The following is a 16,925-nucleotide window of genomic DNA, read 5'->3' as shown; positions in this document are numbered from 1 at the left end:
GGGTGAGAAGGAGGAGTTTGAATTGAATACGCTGAGGGACGGGGAGCCAGTGGAGGTTCTGGAGGACAGGGGTGATATGATCGCGTGAACGGGTGTGAGTGAGAAGACGGGCGGCGGAGTTTTGAATGTATTGGAGTTTATGGAGGAGTTTGGAGGTTGTACCATAGAAAATGCTGTTGCAGTAGTCGAGGCGGGATGTAATGAAGGCGTGGATCAGGGTTTCGGCGGCAGTGAAAGATAGTGACGGGCGGAGGCGGGAGATGTTTTTGAGGTGAAAGAAGGCTGTTTTGGTGACTTGTTTGATGTGATGGTTGAAGCTGAGGTTATTGTCGAAGATGATACCAAGGTTGCGGCAGAGGGGGGAGGGGGACAGTGTGGAGTTGTTGACAGTGAGGTGGAAATCTTGAGCTGTTTGGGTGAGGGAATTTGGACCAATGAGGATCATATCAGATTTGTCGTAGTTTAGTTGTAAAAAGTTTTCTTGCATCCAGGTTTTAATTTCCGAAAGGCAGTTTGACAGGATGGAGTGGGTTACAGGGGTGATGGATTTTGTTGAAATGTATAGTTGGATGTCGTCAGCGTAGCAGTGGAAATGGATACCAGGGCGACGGATGATTTGGCCAAGGGGGAGGAGGTAGACGATGAAGAGGAGAGGACCAAGCACAGAACCCTGGGGGACGCCTTGGGACAGGGGAGCAGTTGTGGAGGAGCAGTTGTTGACATAGATGAACTGTTTTCTGTCAGTGAGGTAGGAGTGTAACCAGGTGAGGGCAGTGTCGGTGATGTTGAGAAGGGATTTCAGGCGGGAGAGTAGGATAGAATGGTTGATGGTGTCGAAGGCGGCGGAGAGATCAAGGAGGATGAGAATGGAGAGTAGGCCGGAGTCGGAGGAGAGAAGGAGGTCATTTGTGATTTTGAGGAGGGCGGTTTCGGTGCTGTGTTGGGTGCGGAATCCAGATTGAAATTGTTCAAAGAGGTCATTATTGTTGAGGTGGGATTTGATTTGAGAGGCAACGACGCGTTCCAGTATTTTTGACAGAAATGGGAGGTTGGAAATGGGCCGGAAATTGTTCATGATGTCAGGGTTTAGACCGGGTTTTTTGATGATGGGGGTGACAGCAGCTAGTTTGAGTGAAGGGGGAACGGAGGGAAAGCTGAGGGAGGAGTTGATGATTTTGCAAATAAGTGGGGCGATGGTGGGGAAACAGTACTTAACAAGAGAGGATGGGATGGGATCTAATGTGCAGGTAGAAGTTTTCATGGTTGAGATGATTCTGGATAGGTCGGCCGGGGAGGTAAGTGTGAATTTGGAAAGGGGTATGGAGGTAAGAGGGGTGGATGGGAGTGCGGAGGGTAGAGGGGTGGGGGAGGCGGTTAGCGAACTGTAGATCGTATCAATTTTGGTTTGGAAGAATGAGAGGAAAGAATTGCATTTGTCTATGGTAAAGGAGTTCGAGATGTTGTCAATGGGGTTTAGAAGTTTGTTAACAGTGGAAAAGAGAGCCTTGTGGTTGTTTGAGCCGGTGTGAATGAGGTTTGAGTAGTATGCAGAGCGGGCAGTGTTGAGGGCGGCTTTGTACTGTAGAAGGTGATCTGTGTAGGCTTGGAGATGGACTGTTAAACCGGTTTTTTTATGGAGACGTTCGAGTTGGCGCTTGCGGGTTTTCATGTGGCGGAGATCAGGGCTGTACCAGGGGGCAGAGTGTGTGAATGTGACAGATTTGGATTTGATGGGAGCCAGTTGATCAAGACAGGAGGAGAGAGATTTGTTGTAGTAGTTAACGAGGTCATCGGGGTCAGTGGACAGCGGGGGAGGGTAGGTGGACAGAATGGTGGAAAGAGAGGCTGAGAAGTCTTGGGGGGAGATGGATTTGAGGTTTCTGAAGGATATTGTGCGTTTGATCTTGGGGAGGGGGGTGGGGAGATGGATGTCCATGGTGATAGCCAGGTGATCGGAGATGTGGAGGTTGATGCTGGAGAGTTGTTGAAATGTGAGCCCGGTAGAGCAAACCAAGTCCAGGGTGTGGCCATGATTGTGTGTGGGGAAGTTGACATGTTGAGTGAAATTGAGGCAGTCCAGTAGTTCCAGAAATTCAGAGGCATGTTTGCAGTTTTTATTGTCAATATGGAAGTTGAAGTCTCCGAGGAGAAGAACTGAGGGTGAGGTGGATGTGAGCTGTGTGACAAGGTCAGAGAAGTCAGAGAGAAAGGATGGGTTGTGCTTGGGGGGGCGATAAATGACTGCAATGACCAGGGGGGCGGGACCAGAGAGTTTGAAAGCAATATTTTCGCAAGATAGAACGGGAGGGGTGGGTATGGTGGTGATTTTGTATGTGTTTTTATGGATTGAGGCTACACCACCACCTCTTCCGGTGTGACGGGGGAGATCAATGTATGTGTATCCAGAGGGGGTGGCTTGATTGAGTGTGAAATAGTCCAGATGTTTGTGCCATGTTTCGGTAATGCAGAGAAAGTCCAGGTTATTATCGGTGATGAATTCGTTTAAAATGAGTGCCTTGTTGTTGTTTATCAGTTGAAGCTGCATGTTGGACCGACATTTAAAATAGAGTATTAACTTTCCTAGCAACCGCCTACTCGTCGTATTTGTCTCTCCATTTGTCCTCCTCTTACACTTACACACAAACTAAGCGGTAATGTTTCTTGGTGTATGAAATACGACGAGTAGGCGGTTGCTAGGAAAGTTAATACTCTATTTTAAATGTCGGTCCAACATGCAGCTTCAACTGATAATATCAGCGAGTAGTTCAAGAGGATATTATCCTCTTGAACTACTCTACGTGACTTGGCACATTTTCAAAAAGTAAAGGGCCTACTCAGCTAGATTGCAACTATTAAATAAATATCCAACGATGAGAACATAATTTAACCAAATAAACACGATTCCCAATGTTTACATACACATCAATCTCACCATATCTATTTAGCTGTATGCTAAAGCCTGTCTGTAGCCCATTTTGTTAAAACACACACACACACACACACGGATGTGTTTGCGTTACCATAACTATCAAAACATTAACATGGACATGGACTATGGAGCACATCTAATGGTGAGCAGATTGCTGATGTTAAAGCTGATTACCAAATGTGTTTCAAAATGTCTCTTTGAAATTGGGCACAATTTATTTAGCTACTTGACCAAATGTGTTAATCATTTAGATACTTCACTTTTGTAATGTATTTGTCTAAGATCTTCCATAGGGTTAGCCTAGCAGGTTTCACAAAGATTTATTTTCAAAGCAAATGCATTTTACGTATTGATATAATTATTTGTATTGTACTTTACAATATTTTGGATAGAGTACTTCATAACAACAACATTTTCAAATGTTGACTCTGATATCAGTTTCTAGTTTGATAAGCTTGCATAACCTGATTCAAAGCAGGAGTGGGAAAAGCTAATTATGTTCATGTTGTGAATGAATTTAAACAGCCAGTGACGGCTAGCGAATACGGTTTAAAGTAGCTTGAAGTTCATATCATGTTCAGCTATGAAAGGCTACACATGAGGGGCAGAAACCCCCACCTAAACACTCATTGGCCACTTCTTGCTCCTTTTATTTTGACATTTCTGTCATTTAACAGATGCGTTTATCCCGATTTACAATAAGTAGCCTAACTGAAAGAAGCAAGAAGCAATGTTTAATTTTGACTCAACCAATAAAAAAACCACCATCACATTATGTCTTTCATTCATACTAGACATTCTTGTGAGTGTGTGAGTTGTTGATTCAAGCAGCCTCATATGAAGCAGCCTCACTCCTAATACTCAATGGATGCTGGGCGCTGGGTGAAGCTGCATGCATGTGGTCGGTGCAATCAAAAATGAAGCCAAACAGGTTGAACCAGCTGTCACTTGGGTTTCTGATTCTTTGATTTTTTTTGTCATGGGTCGTAACCATGGGGATGACACAACGTTTGTCAAAGGTTTTGCATTGTGCTGACCCCTCGTTGGTATTTATAAAATGAAGCCAGGCCGACTTTGTCACCAGGAGGCAGCACCTGCTCAGGCAGTAAGCCCGATTCCAACGCTGCAGTAAACCCGTTTCATACACCATCAGCTGGTGTCCTGTGTCTGAGCAGCCCAGTAAAGCCACCTAGGTGTCGGTGGTAGGGTCAGCCCGCTATACCATCATCTAGAATACACATGTGCCGTGTGCTGATACAATGTACAGACCACCTACTTGTCTTCCGTCCAGCATTGTGTTTAGATCACATTTGCACGTTTAATATTCAGTGTTGTGACACGGTGGACTTAAGGGATCAAGAAGGAACCATGAAAGGCATGATGAGAGGGACAGCAGAAAAAGGATTAAAAAAGACATGGTTATTAACGAGAGATAATTAAAGAATCGTGCTGCCAAGTCTAAGCAACGACAGCATGAAAGACTTCGATCAGCAGACAACAAGTGCAAATAAAACAAACAGCGTATGAAAGTTTAAAACAGTCCACAAACAAACAGGTAAAAAGTTCTGCAACAAAATTGTGATTGATTATAATTATTTATCTGGATAATGATGTGTCAAAGTACATATTTTCTTCTGAAGATGTTATCACCATTATTGATCAATTGATAATTGGTGAGGTGAGGAGGAAGAAGAACTATTTCCTGAACATAGGGTAGCCTATAGTTTGTAGCTGGATCTTTATAGGGAACAAGAGTCCCTTTTACTCCTGTGAAGTTAAAATAGGTGGACATTAAAATGATCATTTGAATGTCCGAGATATCATCTTTCTAACGTAGATCTCTATCTCTCTCACACACACACACACACACACACACACACACACACACACACACACACACACACACACACACACACACACACACACACACACACACACACACACACACACACACACTATTCAACAACCTTCAGACATTTGTGTACATTGTTTGCATGTGTGTCCTCGTATAACTCATGTATTTGATTTTTTTTAATGAATGCATCAGCTGAGGATGTAACAATGACAAGGCTTGGTTGTTAACCAGCCCACATGAGAAGTGCCACCGCACTTCGCTTCAGCGAAGAACAAGGAAGTGTGTCGTCATTCAAAGTCTTTCGCATCCAGGACTCCATCGAAAAGGTACGTGTGTGAATACTTTGTCTTGATACATCCTCTCCTGGGTGGGTTTATTCCACCATTTCTTTACTTTATAGTCAGGTGTTAAGTGTAAGACTCCCTTTTCATACAGTTCACTCTTTCTGCTTTACACACAGTGAGTTTCAAGTGTGGGAACACAATAGGATGTTGGAGCCACGGCGGCCTTCAAGTAATTTGTATAAAATGAGGTTTGTCGACAACATTTAGTAGCGAGGTAGGCGGGCAGTAACGACGTCAAAGCTTGAAAATGTACAGGGGTATGGTGGGGCTCTGGCCCTCTCCATTCATCGGACTGGAGAATGGAAAATAACGCAAACGGTCAAAGTCAAAGTCAGCTTTATAGCTTCATTACTTCACATGTTGACATACAAAGCAATCAGGAAGACGTTTCCCACTATCCCACGGTGAACAGATACGTGATAAGACAAGACAACAGATAAGACACATCCTACAAAGCTGAGTCAGTGCGGGCCACTGTAACCACACTGCTGTGCACGCTAACACACAATGTGTGTGCATGCGGTACCATAACTATCAAAACATTGACACTAGACTACGGAGAACATCTAATAGTGAGCAGAATGGCAATGTAGAAGCTATATGGCCAAATGTGTTTCAAAACATGTTTTTGAAAGTTGATTTAGCTACCTGAACAGATTTGTTATTGCTATGTTTAAGAATTAAGATTAACTTTTTTAATGTATGTCTTTTCCAGATGAAGATGCTATTCATACTGCTGGGATTTAACCTCTTTGTCAAAGGTAAGAAAATATTTCAGTTGTAAGAGTTCTAATAACTGTAATAATTTGAGCTGTTACTCTAATGGCCTTACATCATAATTGAATAAGAATTGCCAGAATCGTTGCAAATTCTGGCAAATTTACTCCAAACATAAATAGCCTATTCCACTTTGTATGCAGCCATACCAAAAGGTTTGATGTGGACATCTAATGCATTGTACGAGGGCAACATTTACCACACCCTTTAGCCTTTAGGTCCACATTCTGCAACATTGCAGACGCATTAAGATTAACTGAGGTGCAGGTACAAGACATCAGGCAATCCTTCATACTGTCATACCAAAGTTGACACAACATAACATAGCATACCGGTCATACCCTTACAAAGGTTGGCCAAGGTCCATCTCAATGTCTGTGTCAATTTTCTTTTATAGTCGCAGTGTTGGTTTTCTTGGCAAAAATTAATGAAAATATATATAAAAACGCTGACTATAGCAAGCGTTGCCAAATGAGCAGCCAATACACATACTAGTTGTTTGGTAACACATGTTCATGTTGTGGGGTTCTGTCTGTGTTGCAATAATGTGATGCGGAGGCTATAGAGAGACACAGTTTGGATTCATTAGTTTCAGACTTGAAGTTCTCTAAATAAGTTGCAACCTTTCTCTTTCAGGTTTTACTGACCCTCCTCTTTATGGAGAGATCGGAGGGAGGGTCGTCTTTCGATGCAACTCCTCTATGAAGGAACGCCCAGTAAGGTCTATTAGCTTTCAAGTAGAAGGCAAAGACAAGAAGCAAGAGCTTATAATTTATTATAATGCTCAGACGAAAAAGACAGACTCCAAGCGAAATCACACCGACTTGAACCATACGGATTACACGGTAACCTTTCGGAATCTGAAAGTCTCAGACGAAGGGAAATATAAATGCATTATATACCATGGGGACAGCGGTGGACATACTGAAGACACTGAAACAACTCTCAGCATAACTGGTAGGCCTCCGTTCACTCATTCCCACTCTGAACAAAAACATTGGTAACATAAATATATAATTCCTATCACATTCAACCACTGCAACCAGTTTATTCTGAAATGCATAAATGTTGGCAGATAAACTCTTAAATGGTAGGTATTGTATATTTTATCTAAAGCATGTAACTTTCTCCAGTGTTTCTATAAACCATGTTTTTCACCAATATTTTCAGACCTGGAGGCATTTCAGATTTGACCTCTGAATCTAGGTAGAGGGCGAACACATGCCAGGCTGCCAATTTCAATTTGTTTCACTTTTCTCCGGGCATTAAGGCGGTATACATCAATTATGTTTTATTTTTACGCTTTTGTTACACTTATATACACAGAACTGCTGTAAACTATTTTTTATGAAAGTCAAACATGAACAAGTAGGAGATGAGGATGTCCTTTGCGTGCAGGTTGAGCCCCTCACACAAGAATGAATAGAACCATGGTACATTCTATTTATGTTGAATGACTGAATGACTTACCGTGCGTTCACACCAAAGTGAAGCGAAGATTCGCCCTGCGTGTTTGCGTGAGTTATCTCCTGGTATCTTCTGTAAGGAATTTCTCTTGTTTTCTTTCTTCTCCAGCAACCCCCAGTGAACTCACACTAGAGCACCACGACCCTGAGAGTGCTAATGCCAGCTCCAATGCCTCGCTTACATGCACTGCCACCGCCGTCTATCCAGCCAGCAACATATTATGGAATGTGTCTGGTGTCCTTGAGCAACAATGGAAGAGCACAGTTAAGCAGGATAAGACTTCTCTGCTGTTCAACATCTCTAGTACTGCTTTCTTAAACTGTTCAGAAAAATCAACGCGACTCATCAGATGCTCTTTGAGGAACGTTACGTCTGATGAGAAGATTGTCTGTCAGCAGCCCGAAGGTGAATGTCATTTAAGGACACGGGCAAACAGGGATCACAGTGGTAGACGAGCTTTCTCCAAGTTGGTGGGGGTAAAGAAATGACCTGACTGTTTGTCAGGTCGTTCAGTCATTTGAGAAAATTGAATATAAACGGAAGTGCACGTCATGTCAAACAGAGCATTCCCAAACAACAGATAAAAATTGTTATGATATAGTCTGCTATTTCAGTAACTTACTTTCATTCTGGTGTCAATGTGTTTTTCAAGGTGATACTTCACTACGCAACCACTACCATATCATCGTACTAGTGCTACTCCTGGCAGTCCTTGTTGCAGTGGTGGCACTTTGGCTATGGAAACCCTTTGGAAATCCATGTAAGTGCACACAAGATCATTGAGCAAACAAACTAAAATAAATGAATGTCAGTACAATACAGTGAGCAATAAATAAAGCAGTATGGATCATGAATTTGCGTGATCATTTACACGCGGATGCGCAGAATGAATGTTATGCAGTTCTGTCAGGGAGTGGACAACTGACTCATTGGAATGGATTAGTTCTGATACATGCCAGAGTTTGCCAGAGAAAGGGGCTGGGTTGGGTGGTGAATGTGTCACCTGTATGGCTTGAGCTAGAGACACAACAAAGGTGTTATTCCGGTGCTCTGACTTTCCTGCCCACCTTCTAGAAGAGAGCAGTTCAAAAGTTGACACTTTGACCTTATTTACCGTCATCACCCTAACACCCTAACCCTAACCCTAACACCCCCTACCCACTGTACATGTCCGCCGACGGATCTCATTGACTTTGCATGGGACGCTCCCGAAATGCATTGTGGGTCTGTCCGTCAAGTCGGCTCCGTCTCTTGCGTCAAAAAGTTGAGAAAAGTTTAACTTTTCAGGCAGTGACGGATCCGTCACCCAATCAGATCAAATGCAAATATAACGCAAGTGCACTGTCCAATGAAATCGCCTTGGTTATACAACCCGGGAAAACACATAGATGCGTCAAAAAGCCCCCATCCGTCGACGGACGTGTACAGTGGGCAAGAGGCGTAACCTCTTGCACACTATCTCCATCAACGGACGCATCTCATTGACTTTTCATGGGGCTCCCTCGAAATGCATTGTGGGTCCGTCCGTCAAGTCGGCTCCGTGGCCTGCGTCCAAAGTTGGCCAAGTCGGCCAATCAGATCGCGGTTATGCAAATACACTAGTGCGACGCTATTTGGACTCTGTCCAATGAAATCGTCTTTGTGATACAACCCGCCGTGGAAATGTCAAAAAGCCGGCCGGCAGTGAAGGATTTAAGAATGGATTTAAGAATTGGGCAATTTCTGTGGTACACGTACAGGGGCAACACTGTCCTTGCGACTACGGGATCCATTTAGTAATAACAACAACAAGCAGGAAGACACAGAAAAAAGCCGGCTTTATAACGCCTGGTGCAAGGAGAGCGCAAGGAGAGTGTTGCCCCTGTTGCAGGCTGAGTCCACAAAGACTACGTACTCCCCATACGTCAGACACGCCCTCGCCCCTCCGTCGTCTGACGGAGGTAGTGTGAACGAGGCGTAACCCTATTTTAAATGCAGTCTGTGGATTCAATGTTGGAGACTCCAAATGTTAATACACACTCTTCTCATTTTCAAATTTTCTCACTTATCCTAAGATTCTCCCACTGATCATTACACTATAATCATTACAATGCATGAGGAAGTAGGGTGACGTACAAGAGAATCAAAGAGTGTGGATGAGAAAGAATGAAACTGTGACAAGAGGAACTAGCATTTGATTGTATTCGGGGCTTAACTGAACTTGCCTGTTTTAAAGCAGGACCACACCAACGAAGGAGCAGGAGGATGTGCCACTAAAGGTCACCCAGCCGAGAACTGATGAGACTCCTATCAGTCAGTAGAGTGCAGCAATGGGTGCTGTTGACCACGGCCAAGAAGAAGACGTGATGTGACTGATGTATTGTTGACCACAGGGACTTGAACTCGCCTCTCTTACTGTGTGTGTGTGTGTGTGTGTGTGTGTGTGTAGTAGAGATGCGCCGGATGGGCTATTATTTAATCTGCAACCGCATCACAAAACGTATCATCCGTCCGCCATCCATCCGCACCAACGTTTTTGACCAATTTTCAAAACCCCACCCGCCCGCCATCCGCCGGGTGTTTTTAGGTCTATAGGCGACGCGGTACTGCTGACGCAAGGCTATAAAGCAAGCCTCGATATTAAAGAAACGCCGACTCGAGCCTGTTAATTCCGATATTCGCTGCAAGTCAGCCGCACAACGCAAGTTCACATTTTTAATGGTACATAATTAACAACCCCAAAACTGTTGTTTGCCTCGCAAATCAAAGTTTTCTGACTATTTTTCTTACCTTCTTTCTTGAGCTAGAAGTTTAACTTGTTGTGAACATCTCGCGCTGCCATTGACCAATGTCACTTCTGAGTCAAATCATTCCATAATCTCTTTTAAATTCCTTATTCCACGAGTGGTAGGCTACAATGACTGGCTGGTTTCTAGTTCTCCCTTTTTGAGCTTTTCACGTACTACCTTTGCCTGCGCAGCCATCTCCGACAATAAACAAAGCAGCATACTAGGCCAGATTACTGCCTGATGAAAATTTGACTATTTCAAAGTGTGCTTGTTTTTTCGGATGTAGGTAACAATATATAACAATACTTAACAATGTATATGTATATATATATTTTAATTTGATCGGTAAAACCGCCACCTGCCCGAATTTGGCGGCTGCAACCGCCAACCGCGCATCTCTAGTGTGTGGTGTTGTAGTTACACTAGTGTTTTTTCATTGGTTGCAATCTGCCACCTCATTGCTAGATGCCAGTAAAGCCTACACAATAATGTGGCAATAATGCTGACATAAGTGGCAATAATGCTGACATATAGACAGTTTTAAGAACAATGAACCAACCTTTTAATAAAAGAATATCAACAATAAACAATTGAAGTGGTACAATTAATGAATAAATATATTGCCCACAGCTTACCGTATAAAGAGCAATCATACTGATTTAAAAATACAAATAATCCAACTCATGTTTGCCAAAAGCAATAATGTAAGATATTGAAGACTGGTGTCATTTCAATTCAAGCCTTGAATGGTCAAATAATAATAATGAATCCAATGTAAATAAAAGCAACGCCATATGTGACTATTTGGATGTACTGGTCAGCCTGGTTAATCTTGAACTATGTTTCTTTAAGTACACCAAGTTTGGTGACGATTGCTCTGAGTGAACCCCGCCATTAAGCTACACAAGCTGGCTGAATCCCTTTAGTTGAAAAAGTGTTCAGTTGTTCAAAAATGTTCAGTTCATCCCAGGGCTTCTGTTTAACCCTCTGGTTCTAGCTTAGTATGTGTGTCAGACATTGGTGAGAGGGTGTGGACTGGGTAGCCCCGCCCATTCTGCAGGCGATTTGAGTTCGCCCTACAGAAGGGTCTGGAGAAGACCAATACATTTCTTTCTAGTTTCGATACGTTTTTGCGGGAGCCAATCACCAAGCTGGCTTTTCCCCTTGGCGCGCTATTGGCTGGTTAACACAATGACGACAGGGAAGCGACAGCAAGCAGCCAATTGCGTACAGAGTCAATTGAACTCGGCCCATTGATCACGTCTCTTGTGCTGAAGAAAATGACAGCAGCTTCCCCAGACCAAGCCCAATCATAGATTGAGCTTGGTCTGGCGATAGCCAGGATAGAGAGGGGGGTCATTCTTTTCCCTACAGGGTAAAATAAAGACTTCTTGTTCTGTTGTTTCTCCTCAGTTTGTAACCAGCCACCAGCCTCACAAGTTGATTCAGAAGAACTAGCAGGTCAGTCACAATAGTTAATAATTATACACCAATAATTAAGTAGAATGCTTGAAAGATGACAGATTTTAAACTGTAGACAAAAGGTACATATTGTTGAAATATCATTCTGCTGTGTAATACTTTTCACTTTGAATGTATTCTTTCATTAAAGAGGGTATAGCGGAGGTGACCAGGCTAAAGTTAGTTAGTTTCATATTCAACATTCAATTGACGATATGATAGAGAATAACAAAATGTGTGATGTGTATTCCCAATACGAAACCAGCTTCACTAGCCCGCTCAGGACTGGAAAAAGTGCAGCTTTCAGTTTACTCAATTTAATAAAAATATATATATTTTGTTATGCGTGCCGTAAGCTTTTGCCATAGCGACAGTAATCCACTAAAGATGTTATTTCTGCCCTTCCATGCTTGTTTCCATAAGGAGAGCCTTTCATCCCTCAACCACCTGGTGAGTCTCTGGGATCATGACATTAGAAACAATCAAGAACAGTAAACAAAGCAATTAATTGTTGTTTAAATTATTTTTCTCTACGTAATAGGCCATTTATCTTGCTATCCATCTGGGAAAAAAGCCCATGAAAAAAACGTGTAGCGCTAGCTCACATACCACGCTGTAATGGCGAGCCAAAAACAATCGTTACCATGGCAACGGGGTCAAACTAACTGTAGCCACTCAACCCAGGCCGAGGGCTGAGTGGATCTATTGGTAGCCGGCACCAATAGGAGCCAGCTACCAATAGATCCACTAACATGGCTAACATGATCCAAATGGGCCGTCCATACATATAAGATCACTAAACAAATAAGAACATTAGACAAGACATTAAACATTGAACAACGTCCAACCAGCCGATCCAGTCCAACCAGCCGATCCAGTCCAACCAGTCGATCCAGTCCAACCAGCCGATCCAGTCCAACCAGTCGATCCAGTCCAACCAGCCGATCCAGTCCAACCAGTCGATCCAGTCCAACCAGCCGATCCAGTCTGACCAGCCAATGGAGTCGCATGTCAGTTACCAAGAAAAAACAAAATGCTTGAAGGATGATTATGGGGTGATGTGTATTCCCATTCCCAATACGAAACCTAGCCCGCTCAGGAAAGTGGAGTGGAAAGTGGAGCTTTCTGTTTACTTCATTTATTTTAATACTTAAAAATGTGATATATATATATATATATATATATACATGCATACATACATACATACATACATACATACATACATACATACATACATACATATATATACAGATTATTGTTGACATGGCACTAAAGATGTTATTAATTATATACATACATACATACATTCATACATGGACGGATTGTGTATTTTTATTGCATGATTCGATTGCCTTCTTTAATAAATAGTTTTACCATCGTACTTCATTCCTCCTCCCCAGTGTTACCTTAATCGAAGCACACCTCGACTACAACGGCGAGCTAAAACAAACTAGAACAAGATCCAAATTTGGAATATTAAACTAACAACTTTAAAAAGTACTATGTCTTAGTGTTAATTGCATGTGTTTTTGTTTCTTTCACAGTCAAGGAGGATTTGGATATGGAAACATTAGGTAATCCAGATTCAAATGAAGACAAATAAGGAGTCACCCAGAGTGGCCACTGGATTGTTGCCGTCTACGCATCTACTAGGCCGCCTCTGAATGTCCAACACCTGGAACACGTTGCAGACCACTCCATGTTTCTCTCAACAAGAACAATGAGGTCGCTGCACTCACGGAATCATCTGTCAATTAGCCAACAAAGATCGGACACACGGATGTATGGATGCCTTATTTATTTTATTTTTGATTTTATTTTTGATTTGATGATTCATGAGTCATTTTCCCGGGAAATGGTGATGAAATCAAAAACTCATGTTCTGACACCACTTCAAGACGTCGACAAACTAGGTGTATTGTGATTGTCTTGATTGAGGGGCCCCTAGCATCAGAAGTTACATTTACCATTCAGTTCCTAAAAAAACATTCTAATAGAATGCAAGTCATTAAACCTTTACTATGTAACTTAGTGCCTTAACAATATCAATATCAACATACAATATCTGAACAAGTAAATCATCCACTTTTGTGACAGTACGTTATCTTAACCCATCTATCTGAAGTAGCTCGTTCCGTCAATGTAGGAGAAGATGGTCCTCAAAATAGTAGCCATCCTGCCGGCTGGTGGCTCTTAGCACTAGTGCAGCGGTTCCCAAACCTTTTTCCCTGCGCACCCCCTTCTACATCCCAACCGGATTGGCGCACCCCCAATCCCCACTTCGAAAATAAGGAAAAAAAACAAAGCTTTGTTTTATCGCCATATAAAGACTCATGTTTAATCATGCGCAAATAACCAGAACACGCATGACAATAACATCAACAAATATCCAACAAATAGGACAGCCAAGGGACACGACTGACGTTGTGTGCAAGATCTGCTCATGTGTGATACGCGCAATAGACAGGCAGACGACTGATCTACATGACCACTTTATGCGCCTTGCAGAAGTTAATAGAAATGATGATAAACAAAATATCACAGCGCATAGAGCAGGATTGTGAACGTTTCATGTCTCATGACAATTTACAATCTGCAAAATGTGTCTGCGTTGGCCGACTTACTTTTTTTAGTTAGGATATTGATGCTGCGCGCCTCCTATTTGCAACGGAACTATTTGTTTGAGATAAAACCATTTAATTTAACACACACGCTCTAAAACAGATGTTTTCGTTTTTAAATAAATATTTGGAAACGAAAATTGAAAAGTGAGTCGCGGGGGGGCGGGTCCATCGGCACAATCCTAATCATAACACAACGGTTATGGAAATTAGAACAACAGTACATCGAATTAAATTGCAATGAAGCTACAAACGATCCACAACATTAAAGATAATAGGCTTCGAAACAGATAAAATAAATAAAAACAAGGTAATATTACACCAGACCGCCATTACATTTTTCATCTCGCGCACCCCCTGGTAGCAGCTCACGTACCCCTAGGGGTGCGCGTACCACACTTTGGGAATCCCTGCACTAGTGCTCTAACACAAAGACGCATAACAGAACGCCTCGTAGGGTTGCTAATTTCGATCCCCGGCACCTCCTAGCTGAGTGTTGTGGCGTCCCTGAGCGAGACGCCTCACCCTAACTGCTCCCGACCAGCTGGCTGTTGCCCTGCGTGGTTGACTCCGCCGTCGGTGTGTGAATGTGTGCATGAATGGGTGAATGTCTGTCAACACTGCAATGCGCTTTGGATAAAAGCGCTATGTAAATGAGGACCATTTATTTTACCATCGTAGGAACCAAAGTTTCAATCACGAACTGTGATCCTACGCTACGTGTCTTTCCCTCCCCTTCCAACCCGTGATATTTTACACAGTTTGTGATCAGAGGCGCCGGAACCGGTGGTGCAGGTGGTGCAACTGCACCACCACTTAAAAAAAAGAATATATACATTTGTCCACGTCATGACGTCGCAGTGGTTGCAGCATGAACTAGGCCTGGTCACAACGTTGTGGCTTGAAATTAAGTCTGCTCTTGCCTCTTGGTCATGATCTTTCTGTGGTCCTTCTTTTTTAAATTTATTATTATTAATGTTTATTTGATTTGGACATAGCAATTACATTGGACAAACCAGATGCATTGTTTGAGTGTTTTAGCACACGTGCTAATTCGCAACACTTGTCCACAGGCGGCTTGTGAAAAGATAGAACAATTCAAATAGAAAGAAAGGGAAATAGAAAAAACAATAAACAACAAAACAACAAATGCAAGCATTTTTTCATGTTAATCGCATACATACTCTGCAGAGCAAAGGCAACACGATCAAGCAATCAACCAGTTAAGAACTATTCATGTGAGCACTGTTGTTTAGATTTTAGCCATTGTTTTTTTTTATTTTTGCTTGATTGATCCTCTTCGTAGCCTGATACTTATGTCATACACACTGGCAGTTGCCTGCCGCAGGGCTTTGTTCTTCTGCCAGTACGACTCAAACCTTTGAACCCATTGCAGGGAAGAGATACCCTAATTGGTCAGAGATGAGCCGGAAGCAGTTCAAAACGGTCTTCTAAAGAGGAGCAGTCAACAGTCAACTCGGAACAGATATTATCACAGAGGACGCATTTTTTCCATTGTTGATAGTGTGACCGGGTGAGCCATCTCCCTCCTGGTCACTGCATGATGCTGTGCCAGCCGTGCACAGGTTAATTGGGGGGCGGCGCTGCGTGCGTGATTTAAAACAGGTGTGTTGGGCACTACTCTCCCTCTTGACTCCACACTGCAGTGCGTCTGTGTCGGTCGGCGTGCATGCCCATGTCTCCGCGTCACAATATTAAGGTAGGCATCCCGTGTCAACTGCAACTGCCATGTTGTGTTACTTTTATCGGGCCCTGGGGCTTCATCCTCCCGCTCCGTTGTACAGTGCTTGGAGCGACGGTGAGCCGGAGGGGGCGAGCAGTTCGGTGGGCGCGTGCTTGGGTGCAGTAGAGCTCGGAGGTAGGCTGCTCGTAATTGTCTGCTGCTGCAGTTTCCTCCCTCTGCACTAGTTGTGACGCTCTCTCTCTTTCTCGCTGTACAGCGGGACGCTGTAACCAGCGTCTCCCACTCTCCCACTAGTGCTGTACTATCCATTTGGCGTCCTGGTGTGTTCCGGTCATTGGCCACCACGACGAGGTCCGCTGTTGTCCTGGTTCGAGAAGCCTGTCCTGGTTCGAGAAGCCTGTCCTGGTTCGAGAAGCCTGTCCTGGTTCGAGAAGCCTGTCCTGGTTCGAGAAGCCTGTCCTGGTTCGAGAAGCTTGTCCTGGTTCGAGAAGCTTGTCCTGGTTTGAGAAGCTTGTCCTGGTTCGAGAAGCTTGTCCTGGTTCGAGAAGCTTGTCCTGGCTCGAGAAGCTTGTTCTGGCTCGAGAAGCCTGTCCTGGTTCGAGAAGCCTGTCCTGGTTCGAGAAGCTTGTCCTGGTTCGAGAAGCCTGTCCTGGTTCGAGAAGCCTGTCCTGGCTCGACTAATCGGACTGAGAAGCTCGTACTGGCTCGGGTCGCTACACGTGGCCGCAGCTTCGGTCCGGTGTGGACACGATCCAAACGAGTGGCTCGCCTGTCTTTGTTTTGTTTTATGTAATTGCTGCTCCTCACACAGCAATATCAATTTTTAATAGTATATTCTTTTGTTTGACTTTTGATTTGTTTCTGTTCAGCCTAAATTGGGTTAAATTAGGATTTTGTTCTTTTGTTAAGTTGTTTATACATAAATTAGTATTATTTGGTTTTGATATTTCTTTTTGTTAATAATTGCAATTGATTTCCCTTTCTTTTAACTGAGAGGT

At 43.3% G+C, this 16,925-nt stretch overlaps 1 long non-coding RNA gene and 1 pseudogene across 2 annotated transcripts; both read left to right on the top strand.

Moving 5' to 3' along the window:
* The first annotated feature begins 5,020 nt into the window (after window positions 1-5,020).
* LOC311369723 lies at window positions 5,021-9,752 on the top strand (annotated as a pseudogene). The gene is made up of 6 exons: window positions 5,021-5,110; window positions 5,844-5,889; window positions 6,542-6,862; window positions 7,481-7,777; window positions 9,281-9,317; window positions 9,591-9,752. The product of its transcript is annotated as an uncharacterized misc_RNA (transcript).
* A 6,013-nt stretch (window positions 9,753-15,765) lies between these two features.
* Window positions 15,766-16,319, top strand: LOC311369869. The gene is made up of 3 exons (XR_014640211.1): window positions 15,766-15,942; window positions 16,028-16,101; window positions 16,184-16,319. It is a non-coding gene; the product is annotated as an uncharacterized lncRNA (long non-coding RNA).
* The last annotated feature ends 606 nt before the right edge of the window (window positions 16,320-16,925 follow it).

Source organism: Micromesistius poutassou (assembly GCF_964030765.1).
Source record: "Micromesistius poutassou genome assembly, chromosome: 24".
NCBI classification, from domain to species: domain Eukaryota; kingdom Metazoa; phylum Chordata; class Actinopteri; order Gadiformes; family Gadidae; genus Micromesistius; species Micromesistius poutassou.
Note: the sequence above shows the minus strand (reverse complement) of the source record. Positions and strands in the feature narration are given on the sequence as shown.